Raw genomic sequence first — 12,769 nt, 5'->3', positions numbered from 1 at the left:
AGCAGATGTGTTCTGACCACCACAGGGTCCAGTAGGACTCACCTTCTTTGATGAGAATCATATCCAGCTTATGGATCTTTAGTTTTCAGGATCTGTTGTTTTTTTCCCCAATATATTGCAAAATAGAACATTTCCCAGGGTTTCTGGCATCTTTCCCATTCTTTATGGTTTCTCAAACTCACTGCTATGAGATTATATCTGCAAATTCTTTTCGTACTCTGTAATATAATTTGTCTGGATCTGGAGGTTTGAAATAATCTGTATGCCTAGATTTTTCTTATTCCCTAAATTATTGTGGGCTCCACTTTCCTCTTTTCATGGTCTCCTTTGCTGCACAATTAGAATTCAAAATCTATTCTCCTTGCTTCAGAATATGGAATTTGAGTATTTGGCAACTTGGACCTTTAGTTGCCTGTTAACATGACACTTTCTTCCTGGATCTGTCACTTCCTTGTTCTCCTCTTCCTCATTCTCTTCCTCCTTCTTCCTTGGCCATGGCTCATGGGCCCAGCCGCTCTGTGGCATGTGGGATCCTCCCGGACCGGGGCACGAACCCGTGTCCCCTGCATCAGCAGGCGGCCTCCCAACCACTGTGCCACCAGGGAAGCCCCTATGTTCTTTTATCTTATGTTCTCTCCCTTCTTCCTTTCCTCCTTTCTCTCCCTCCCTCCCTCCCTCCCTTCCTCCTCTCCCACCCCATTCTCTCTCTCTCTGAACTGAATTTTTCATGGAAGACCTTTTTAATCACTTGTGTTTCTTAGATTTCCCATTAGCTGAGGCTTCAGCCTTCCTGAAAACCATCATTTTTTGTATTGGTTCTTGACTGTATGTCCCTCATGATCTCTCATGAACTGGTCCTTTAAAAAAATATGAGTTCATGAGAAAGTTTTCTGTGTGGCCATGCTGGCTTACGAGTTTACTTATCCTTTTCCTTTTCACTGGAATTCTTCATTATTACGTTGCCTTAGAATGTATGTAATCCTCCCCTTCCTTGCTATTATAGACTCCCAAAAGACCTGGTCATGTTCTCCCAAGGTCCCTGTAATTTCTGTACGGAAACCAGTTCTTTTTCATTGGTTAAAATTATATCCAGAATGGCAGTTTCTCCTTCTGTCTGAGAGCTGAAATTGTTAGCTAGGAATGTTAAAAATGTTTATAAGCAACTCTATTTTAGCAAACTGTGAATTCCAAGAGACATAAAGATAGTTCAAGTCCCCATCCCTATGATTGCTCGCTTGTAGTTATGTGGTCTGCCTTCAGAAAGCCTCATCCTTGCCTGGGCCATCCATGGTAAAGGCTCACCCCAGAAGGACCCTTGTTTGTATTTCTCCTGTAATTCTATCCTGCTTCCACTCTTCCTGAGTGGCTTTCTGTACAGGACCGTGGCATCTTTTGCATCTCTTTTTCATATATAAGGCTATTTCTTCCTGCTTCTTTTGAACCTGCTGCTTCCTTTTCCTGCTGCATTTCAGGCAGGTGACTCATCTCACCTGTGTGAGAATGGCCATGCTTATGTTAACATTCCAAGTCCTCTTTCTTTACATCCCATCCTCTGTGAATTGAAGTCAGAAATCTTTTAGCACATAAGGGTTTTTCCTGATGAGTTTCTCTCATTTTCAACTAAGGATTAGGTATGAGGTACCACCTGTAGTGTTCCATTCATTTCTCCAGATTGTCCCATTCTTCTCACCCTTGATTCCCATTCTCCTTCATCCCTTCAGAAGACTTTCCCTATGACTTCCTAGTGCTCCATCACCCTAGTCTTTTTTTTGCTAATACTCTTGTGTATGGAAAGGTGTTCCTCCAGGAACTGTGTTGGTGAGGGTGATTAACTTTGGAGTCAGATGAAGTTTGAGAGCTGGTTCTGCCACTAACTAGCTGTGTGATATGGGGCAAGATACTTAACTTAAGCCTCATTTTCCCCAGCTATAAAATGGGAACAACTGTAGAACTTACCATTTAGGGTTGTCATGACTAAATGAGATAATCCACGCAAAGCATCCAACCCAGCACTTGATGCTTAGCGAGGGCTTCCAAAGTTGTTGTTACTATTACTAGTGGCATTTGGTAATTTTGTTCACCCTCTTGCCCTCCGCAGCCCTGGGTCAGGAGAGAATTTGGCTGCCTGGTGAGGGAAGAGAGGAGGACAATGAGCAGAAGACCCCAGAAGGCATGAGAGAGATTCAAGCCCTTGGGAGGAAGGGAGAATAGATGGAAGGAGCAGCTGGAAAGGACAAGCTCAGAGAGGATGTGGGTTTAGTCGGATGAGCACCTGGCACTCCGTTGCTTTTGTTCTTGTCTTGTGCCTTTTCCATCATTTTTACGGGCTGGTGTGTAGACATTTGCTGAAAGGGCTATCCCACCTGGATCTCATTGAAATCATGCAGCCTTTTCCTTCGCCGAACGTTTTTCTATCCCAGTGACCATATAAATGTTCCATTTGTGATGTAATTGTTCTGTTTCAGATTTTCTTTCCTAAACTAAAGACAAGAGTTATCCAAAACATTTGAGACAATGGCTTGAATGTAACACTTTGTATGACAAACTCTTTACTTCCTAAGGTTTGCATATCTTTTTCCTATTTAGTCGTCTACCTCTGGCTCGAGGTGGAGGCTCCAAAGGTCAGGGGTTGCACTGTGAAGGGGATGGAAAGATGAAGGGAATTACTTCTGTTGTAAAATTTCCACTTCCTAGAGAGTAGGGGGAAGCGTGAGCTAAACAGGCAGCTTTCGCTTGTTCGGAAATACAAATCCCAACCCTTATTTTGGTTGCTTAAAATGTCTGCAGAAAACAGCCAGGTTCTGCCAAAATTATTTTTATAAAGAAAATATTCTGTTGCTTTAGCTGCCTATGGCAGTGACTTTTTCTTGGAGTCAGTGAACCTTCCTTCCATTTCATGATTCTGCCATATAACCACACGTGGAAAGAGGAGGGAGGAAGGAGGAATGGGCCAGAATTTAACTTTGACCTTTTTAAAGGTAGAAAATGGAACAGATCTTGTTCAGTGAGGAAATCAGGTAGGGCATGAATTATTTATTTGTGGTAAAGTGGAAGGAGGAGTGGTTTCAACGTTAAAGACCTGGACTCACTCTAGGAGGGAGACCTCCCTTCCCTCATGCTCAGGTTCTCTAGGGCTCCTCAATTGTCTTCCTCTGTCCACCCACCTGCAGCCCACAACCTTGACCTGTGCTCTTATGGAGGCATCATGGAGAGGTTTTCCGACCACAGAGGAGAGCGCCCTTAATCCTGACTGAAGATTTGGGAAAAGGCTTCTCAGAGAAGATGACACTTGATATGGACTTTGCAGGGGGCTGAGCAATTCGAGAGGCAGAGCAGTGGGAGAATGGCATCCAGGCTGGTGGAGAAATGTGAGCAGTCACGGAGGTGGCATGACTTCATCTCCCATGAAGACAGAGAGGAGCCTTGTGTGCTTGGGTTTTATTCTGAAGGCAATGGGAAACATCAGGAGTTTTTGAGCAAAATGGGAACATGATGAGTTGTATGGTTTGGAAAATAAATCCAGCAGCCATGAGAGGTGCAGATTCAAAGTAAGGAAACCCCACAGGGTTTGGTGATGATGTTGGTGAGAAGTGGAACTGGGACAGTGGGAATGGAATAGAAAAGAGGGACACAATTCCATAGAGACTCATCAGGGAGGGTTGGAGGAGAGTAAAAGGCTTCTCTGAGCTTACATCTGGGATGTTGAGGGGATGGTGGTGATGTTAATTGAGTCGGAGCTCAAGGCAGAAGCATGACTGGGAGGAAGATGATGCGTTATGGATGAGAAGAAGTGTCTGTAGGTCCAGCTGAAAGCAGTTGGAAATACAGATGAGGAAAAAAGATGAAGTTGAGTTGAAAAGTTGGGCTCATTTTCATATGCATGTTAGCTAAAACAAAAGGAGGAGAGATCATCCAGGGGAAACATAAAGAAGGAAAAGAAAAAGCAATTGAGCATGGAATCTTGAAGAATGACTGTATTTAAGGATGAGCAGATGAAGAGGAACCCCCAGTAAAGACTGAGAATGAGCCTCCGTTCGTTCATTCATTCATTCAGTCAACAAATATTTATTGGTCACCCACCATGGGCAGGTCCTGGACATCAAGGGTACAGTGGGAAAAGAAGCCTGCCTCCCACAGCTTGCGGTGTTGGAGGTGCTGGAAGAGTGCAGCGCCCTATGGAAGCCCAGCAAAAAGGGAGGTGGTGGCTGGAGGGTGGAGGATGCGGGCGGTCAGGAAGAGCTGGGTCTGATGATGCCGACTGCACTGGAGGCTAAGACGTAGAGAGGAGAGGTGGCAAAGGGCGGGGGAGGAAAGAGGGACCGATGGGAGAGGAGACAAGGCAGAGGCCCAAAGGGGGTTTTGTCGCACTCGCTGAGCCCGACCTTCTTTCTCCTGCCTCACCTGGAAGCAGAGTGAACGCCAGCCCAATCAGCTTTACCTCGTAGCTGTAGCAACCGCTGGGAGTGGCTTTGTTGCACATTCAAGAAACTTTTAAGAGAGGAAGCTGCTTTAGATCGAGTTACACACTAATTAGAAATACAGCACCGTTCCTGTCTCTTAAGACATTCTCTTAAAGGCTTGCCCCATTGTCTCTTTCCAGAATTCATTTTCCCCGTACTATTTCATTCACAGAGATTCTGGGCCATAATATATATAAACTAACAAAATATTAAAGATATGAAATAAAATTATGCTACTATCTGATTAGAAAAGTTCTCATTGCAAAAACTTGGAAAATAGAATACAAAGTAGAAAATACAAATTATTCATTTCCCTATCTCTTACTATTCTTTTGTTTTTCTTCCTAATCCTGTTTCTAGACACATTTTTACTACATTTAAATGTTTGTGATCATTTTGTATTTACAGTTTCATATATTATTTTGTTTACTAATTATATCATAGGTATTTCCTCATGTCACTAAAATAGCTATAAAAACATTTCATTCTACACATGCGTTATACTTTATCCATTCCTGTGTTATTTATTTAGGTTCTTTCTAATCTTTCTCTCTTTTAATGCAGCAATTATCCAGCTTTATACATAATTTTTTGTCCCTGACTCTTCAAATCCACTCATACTTCAAAATGATTTCTGATATATTTTCCCCTAGAATCCTTATGTTTAAATGAATGTCTCATTAATACAATGAAAAGTGATTTCACCATCCTTTGTCTCAAAATGCAAGTTATTTTGAAATGTTATCTGATTATTTTGTAAACTCCATTTTTAAGTCAAGAAATTTGACCAAAATTGCGATAATGATAAATTGTATTTATTTTTGGCTCACTATTAAGCCTCAAGTTTCTACCCATGCTTGCTTGAATTCCACAGGTATAGCAAACGGGGAACTATTTTTCCATGTTCTTAGCTTTGTCAGAGAATATTAATTTTGAACCCAGGTCATCTCTCATTTCTCTCTTCATATTCAGTTTTTCTCTTTGCTTTATTATAACACATCACTTTGTATGCGGATTGAAAGGCTACTCCAGAAAGCAAATAGAATGTATTTCTGTTTGCTGGAAAAATTAATCTGCCTTATAGAGCTTTTCGGATTATCTTACCCTCAAACATTTGGTGTGCTTCTGTTTTAAGCGTTTCTTATAAGAAGAATAAAGCTGGATTTCAAAAAAATGAACTTTTGGGGCTTCCCTGGTGGCGCAGTGGTTGAGAGTCCGCCTGCCGATGCAGGGGACACGGGTTCGTGCCCCGGTCCGGGAAGATCCCACGTGCCGCCGAGCGGCTGGGCCCGTGAGCCCTGGCCGCGGGGCCTGCGCGTCCGGAGCCTGTGCTCCGCAACGGGGAGAGGCCACAACAGTGAGAGGCGGCCCGCGTACCGCAAAAAAAAAAAAAGAACTTTTAACTGGCAAGTTTAATTCATTATTTTTTGCGATCATTGATATATTTCAATTTATTTTTACTATCTTTTTCATGCTTTCTATTTGTCCTGTAAAGTTCTTTACTTATTTCACTTTTTTTGCTCCTCTAGTAGTTTGAAATTTATAGATTATCTTTCTAATTTTTTAATGGTTAGAGTTTTTAATTATGTTTACTCTCTTCCTAAAACTTAGAGGGCTTTAACTCTTTCAGCTTATAGGCTATTGTTACCCAGTATTTTACTTCTATTAAAAATGTTTTGCAAAACCTATCATATATAGAAAAGAATACAGCACACACACACACACACACACACACACACACTCATGAATACTTATGCACCTACTATTTTTTTGTACCTACTATTTTAAGAGACAGAATATTACCTCTATTTGTGTGCCCCCTCCCCCAATTTTTTTTACTTCACAAATTAGATGTATTAGTGTTGATGTTTATTTAGATTTATCCACATGATAAATGCAGTTTCTTTGCTCACCTGGTTACCTTCCTTCTTAAATCTCAAATCTCTCTTCTGTGGTGCTTTTCCTTCTTCCTATAGTATATATTTTTAAGAAGTTCCTTTATTTCTTCTGTATTTTAAATCTAAAGAGGGTCTGTTGATAATAAATTAGTTTAGCTTTTGTTTGTATAAAAACACCTCTATTTCATCCTCATTCTTTAAATTTTGTTGGATATACAATTATATATCTACAATTATGTCCTTTCAGCACTTTGAAGACATTATCTTACAGTATGTTGATATCTGCTGTTGTTCATAAGAAGTCAGATATAAAGCAGGTAAGCTGTATTTTGGTGTGGAGGGGGACAGTTTTTAAGCTATTCAATTTGTCTTATGTGTTCTGCAATTTCACCAGGATGAGTTTGGGTGTAAGTATTTTTTGGAATATTTTGTAGTTCCTAAATATTAGGAGCCATGAAAATTCTTGACTATTATGTCTCTCCCATTCTTTCTACTCACTCCTTCTGGAACTCTGATTAGATGAATGTTAGAGCTCCTCACTCAAACTTCATGTCTACTAACCTCTCTTTCATATTTTCCTCCTCTATCTCTTTGTACTATATTCTAAGTACTTTTGTCATATCCAACTTTCAACTTGCTAATTATGCTTTTCAGTTGTTCTAATCTGCTAGTTAACTCATATGTTGAATCCTAAGATTTCAACTATACCTTTTACTTGCAGAAGTTAAGAATCTGCCTGGATATTAATGATAGTATTTCATTCCTTGTCCATATACTGAATTCTTTACATATTGAAAACATACTTACTTTACAAACTATGGCCTGCCAGCCAAATCTAGCACACTCCTTTTTTTAAAATAAAATAAAATAATTTGTATTTAATTAATTAATTAATTAATTAATTAATTTGGCTGCATCGGGTCTTAGTTGTGGCACGTGGGCTCTTCCTTGCGGTGTACGGGCTTCTCTCTAGTTGTGGCGCATGGACTTAGTTGCCCTGCTGCATGTGGGATCTTAGTTCCCCGACCAGGGATCGAACCCACATCCCCTGCGTCAGAAGGCAGATTCTTAATCACTGGACCACCAGGGAAGTCCAACACACTCCTTATTTTTGTAAAAAAGGTTTATTGGAATACAGCTAAGCCCATTAATTTACATAATGCTTGTGTCTGCTTTCACTGTAGAATGGTAAAGTTGAATCTTTTTGATACTGACTGCATAGCTTGCGAAGCCTAAAATATACACTACCTGGGCCTTTATAGAAAAACTTTGTCAAGTCCTGCTACATGGGATAACTCTACTAAAGAAATTGTGTGTCTGATTCTGCTATTTGATGTTTCTGCTCTGTCCCATGATGTCTTGCTCTGTGAGTGGTCTTGTGATTTTTCACTGTGAGCTCATTTTTGTTGGGGCATTATCTGTGAGAATTTTAGGAGGCAACTTGAGAGAATATTCCCTTTATTTGTGTTTACTTTGCCCAAGTACCTAGGGAGCTAAAAATCTAGGACTATTTTAAATTAGTTTCTTTGGTTTAAAATAGTTTCAGAATAGGCAAGTAGAGTGAATTTGAACCCCAGGCTTCAAGTCTGGGGTATGGTTATTTCCTCTGGTTGGCAGGTGGGGACCTTTTCTTCCCTTGCAACCCAAATCAGAGCTGAGACACACAATTTTTTTGATGTCTCCTTTTGCAGGGCAAATATTTTCCAGTCCATTCTTTCACTGGAAATTTGGGCCTTCAGGGACTCATTCCAAAGTCTATGCTGACACTCACCTGCCTTGTCATGTCCCCCCCAACAGTGGCAAATGCCATTAGGGGTCCACTACCTGCTTGAGTGAGCATTTACCATTGCTAATTCTGGCTTCTGGCTTCTACTTCATTTTTAGCCCCTTAGTATTTACCTTAATTTCTTGCCAAGTCAGCTATTCATTTTATTCAGAATTTTACAGGTTTTTTTTTTAGGGGAGGATTTTCATGATAGGGAGTCTGTCATAATGCTGGAAATAAATGTCATGAAAATTTTAAATTAAAAAATGTACAGTTAGGATAATGGAAATGGGAAAGTTTTATAATACCCCTACAGGCTCCAAGCCTACCTAGTATTTACTTATATCTGAATTATGAGCTGCATCTCTGGAGTCAGACAACCTAGGTTTGGAACCAGGCCTTGTGTAGAGTGCGGGGAGAGAGGGAGAGTGGGCAAACGTTTTCTGAAAAGGTCCAGATGGTAAGTATTTTCAGCTTTGCAGGCCATATGCAACTACTCAACTCTGCCACAGAATCATGAAAGCAGCCATAATTACACACTGTGTAATGAATGGGCATGGCTGTGTTCCAATAAAACTTTATTTACAAAAACAGGCAGTGAGCTGGATCTGGCCTGCTGGTTATAGTTTGCAGACCCCTGGCCTCATGCAAATTAATAAACCTCTATAAGCGTAAGTTTCCTAATCTCTAAAATGAGGGTAATAATACCTGTGTTATACATAGGTAGTTATGAGCATGAAATTAGGAAATTCATGTAAATGCTGGTGTTAGCTATGATGATGCTGGCAATGATGATGGTGGTTTCAAACCAGTTCCCTGATTTTGTAAGATTATCAGGTGTGTCTTCTCTTCAAAACCTTCAAATACATCCAGTGCAGCAGCTGAGGACTCATAATAGAAAGCTAACAATACTGCAGCAACAAACAACTTTAAAATCTCAGTGGCTTTAAAGAACTCAGATTTAAGTCTTGCTCACATTAGGTTTCCAGTACAATTGATAGGAAACTCTCTTCACTGTTGTCCCTCTGGGACCCAGACTGATGGAGCAGCCACTGTCTTGAAATTGCTGGTTACCACAGAGGGAAGGAGCTCTGGAGGGTCTTGCAGCAACAATTAAATGCTTGGTTTGCAAATGCCACGTGTTATTTCTGTGCACCATTCATGGTCAGAATGGGTCACGTCTTTCCCCCGCCACCCCTGTCACCCCAGTTGCTGGGCATGCTGTCAGCAGACAGTCCTCCCCTGTCAGCCCCTCCAGGAGTGCGTGTGCTGCAGAGCTGCCCCCCTTCCCAGGGCAGCCCACATCCAGTGACTGCTCCAGGTGGGGCATCAAGGCCCGGCCACTCTGACCCGATGCAGGACAACTCGAATGGCCGCTTTAGCTTCAGAGATCCTCGTGGGTTCGGCTCAGTCTGCTGTTGGGCAAATTCGACTTCTCCCTCTGCCCGGTCCTTCTTCCTTCTCCTTCTTAATACAGGATTACTCCCAAGGACAGTCCTAAAATAAACATCCTATACACTAAACTCCATCTCAGGGTCCTTCCCAGAGAACCCAATCTGTGACACCCTCCATATGCCCAAGATGGGGAGGGCTAAGAATATCTCCCAGGGAGACCTGAGGACTACCTCATTCACTAGGGTGAGCAACGGTAGTGCGTACACATGGGAGCGTCTAAAACCAGAGCAATGATAATAGCAAATAGTTATTGAGTGCTGATTTGCTGCATGCTGTAGAAGAATATGTTGCTTGGATTAGCTTATTTAATCCTCTTAACACCCTACATATTAGCCCAGGGGATTAGACCAGATGAAGACAAGCTATGGCCTGCGGACCAAATCTGCCCATTCATTTCTGTATTGTCTAGGCAACTTTCATGCTACAATGGCAAAACCAAGTAGTTGTAACAGAGACAGTGTGGCATGCAAAGTTGAAAATACCTACTGTCTGTCCCTTTTCAGAAAAGCTTGCTAAACCTTGTGTTAGGTATTATTCCCATTTCACAGATAAGAAGCTTCAAGAGGTGCATGGTTTATTAAATCATGGAATGCCATTTTTTGATTACAAAGGTAAATGTCTACCACGTGGCCCCCTTCAGTGATGACAGGTGCAGAAACCCCCTGTGCCATTTATGGGTCTTTATAAGTGCTCAACAAATGAACATGAACGATTCTCTTCCCTTCCCTTCCTCCCACCATCTCCCTTTGTAAACTTAAGGCCTCCTCTCCCATCTCTGCTCTTAATCTCACAGAAGACTCATCAGTTTTTGGTGTCTTTGACTCTAAAACCCCTGGAGGAAGCCCCATTTCCCCAGAAATGGCTACTGGAAGAGTTAGCGCAGTAAGTGTGTAGAGGCTGAGCTGGCTATCAGGAAACACTTCACGATCACTAAGAAATTATTCTGTGTGCTAAACCAGACAGTGATTAAAAAAAAAAAAAAAGCAGCTTTGACAGATCTAAGGCTGAGATTATCTAAGCGGTTCCCAGGGCAGAACTGAGTAACCCCAAAAACATTCCCTCATAAAAGTGATTGTTCGAGGGGGATTCAAGAACTTAGTTCCTTAATGCCCAGTCAGCTTCTTCCCACATTCATCCAGAACATAGGCTGAGGCACACAAGTTTACTCCCAAACTCAGGAGCAGAACTAAGAACTGAGCCCAGGTTTTTTGACACCAAAGTTTGTGCTCTTAACCATATATCCTACTCCTTCCTGGCAAGCAAATATCCAGGATCATGTCCTTACATCCTACAGATGCTGTTCTACATGCTCATAGATTTTCCGCCAATGATTTTTCTAGCAATTAGCTACAAGAGGACTGTGGGAAGAGATCCCATATATCCATCTCTTTATCCCATGCCTTCTAAAGAAAACTTCCCCAGCTTTCAGAGAGAATCCTTGCATCTATTCAGGCCTATTAGATCCCTAAGCAAAAATTTCTAAAATCCATTCTCCATTCTTAGTTAATTAGAAAACAATTGGGGGAATTCCCTGGTGGTCCAGTGGTTAGGACTCTATGCTTTCACTGACAAGGGTGCAGGTTCCATCCCTGGTCAGGGAACTAAGATAGTGCAAGCTGCGTGGAGTGGTAAAAAAAAAAAAAAAAAGAAGAGAACAATTGGCTCTCAAAAATGGCTAGTGAATGAATAAATGAATCCATGAATGAATGAATGAGTCAGTCTCCAGACCCCTGACAACTTAAGGATCTTGGGCAAGGTTTTTTGCTTATGATGAAGAAAAGATAAGGACTTCCCTGGTGGCGCAGTGGTTAAGAATCTGCCTGCCAATGCAGGGGACACGGGTTCCAGCCCTGGTCTGGGAAGATCCCACATGCAGTGGAGCAATTAGGCCCGTGCGCCACAACTACTGAGCCTGCGCTCTAGAGCCTGCAAGCCACAACTACTGAGCCCATGTGCTCTGGAGCCCGTGCACCACAACTACTGAGCCTATGTGCCACAACTACTGAAGCCCGAGCTCTGTAGGGCCCACGTGCCTCAACTACTGAGCCCCCATGCTGTAACCACTGAAGCCCGCGTGCCTAGAGCCTGCGCTTCACAACAAGAGGACCCATCCAATGAGAAGCCCGCGCACCGCAACAAAGAGTAGTCCCCGCTTGTCACAGCTAGAGAAAGCCCGCGCACAGCAATGAAGACCCAACACAGCCAAAAAAAAGAAAGAAAGATATTTGGAGGTTTCTTGTCGTGGACTGCTCATAGCAGTTACATGTCCAAAAGGATAGTCATTCACTCAACAAACACCGTGCATTTACTTACAACAGATATTTACTATGATTTGCAAACTGTGTTAGGCACTGGGAACGTGACACACCAGGTGTCTGCCCTCAACACAGGCCTCTAGTGATGAGGTGGAGGCATGGAAGTCAGTGTGGGTGCAGGTAGCTTCATGGGGGTGGGGTGGCATTGAGGGTTGGCCGGGTACTTGTATGTTGGGAAGATAACATGGGGGGAAATATAAAGATGGAAGATGCTCTTCGAAGTGAAATGGAAGTGTAACATCCAGGTTGTGGATTGAAAAGGGTTAAGTGGAAAGTTCTGGAGCAGCTGGCAAATGTAATCTGATCCCTCTCAGCAGTAGCTTGGGCTTTAAAACCAGGAAACCTGGAGGAATCAACAGAGACTGGGCTGGTTTTACTGATCTCCCCTCACTGTTTAGAAAGCCAGGCCTCTCCTTGTCGAGCTAGTGTTTCTTTAGTGGTGTGAGTTACTTCTGTATATTGCTCAGCTCATCCATATTATGTGGATTTTTACTAGATCCATTCTCAGAGTATGTCCTGGCCTCCCATAACAGGGTAAGTTGAGAGGGCAACAAAAAAGAGATCCTATAAAAGCCGTCACTACTTTAATGGTATTACTGGGAATGTAACAGTTTTCAGACAGAAATACGACAAAATTCTTTCTACAGAACTTTTCAAACTGTCAGTTCAGAGGGAGAAAACTTTTTTTTTTTTTTTTCCTACAGAGAGCCACTGCTTGATTCAACTTAATTTAGGTTTTGGGGAAAATTTGGGCAAACCCCATTGTTCAGCAGAACCCTGCCTTCAAAGAGCTAAAGACAAGTCACTTTGTCATCCGTTGTCATTGTAACCAAACCTCAACTATTATTAACCATGACTTGCCTTAGTTCTGGTTTA

The sequence above is a fragment of the Hyperoodon ampullatus genome, assembly GCF_949752795.1.
Source record: "Hyperoodon ampullatus genome assembly, chromosome: 15".
Taxonomy (NCBI): Eukaryota; Metazoa; Chordata; class Mammalia; order Artiodactyla; family Ziphiidae; genus Hyperoodon; species Hyperoodon ampullatus.
The sequence above is the reverse complement of the archived record's forward strand: the minus strand, read 5'-3'. Positions refer to the sequence as shown.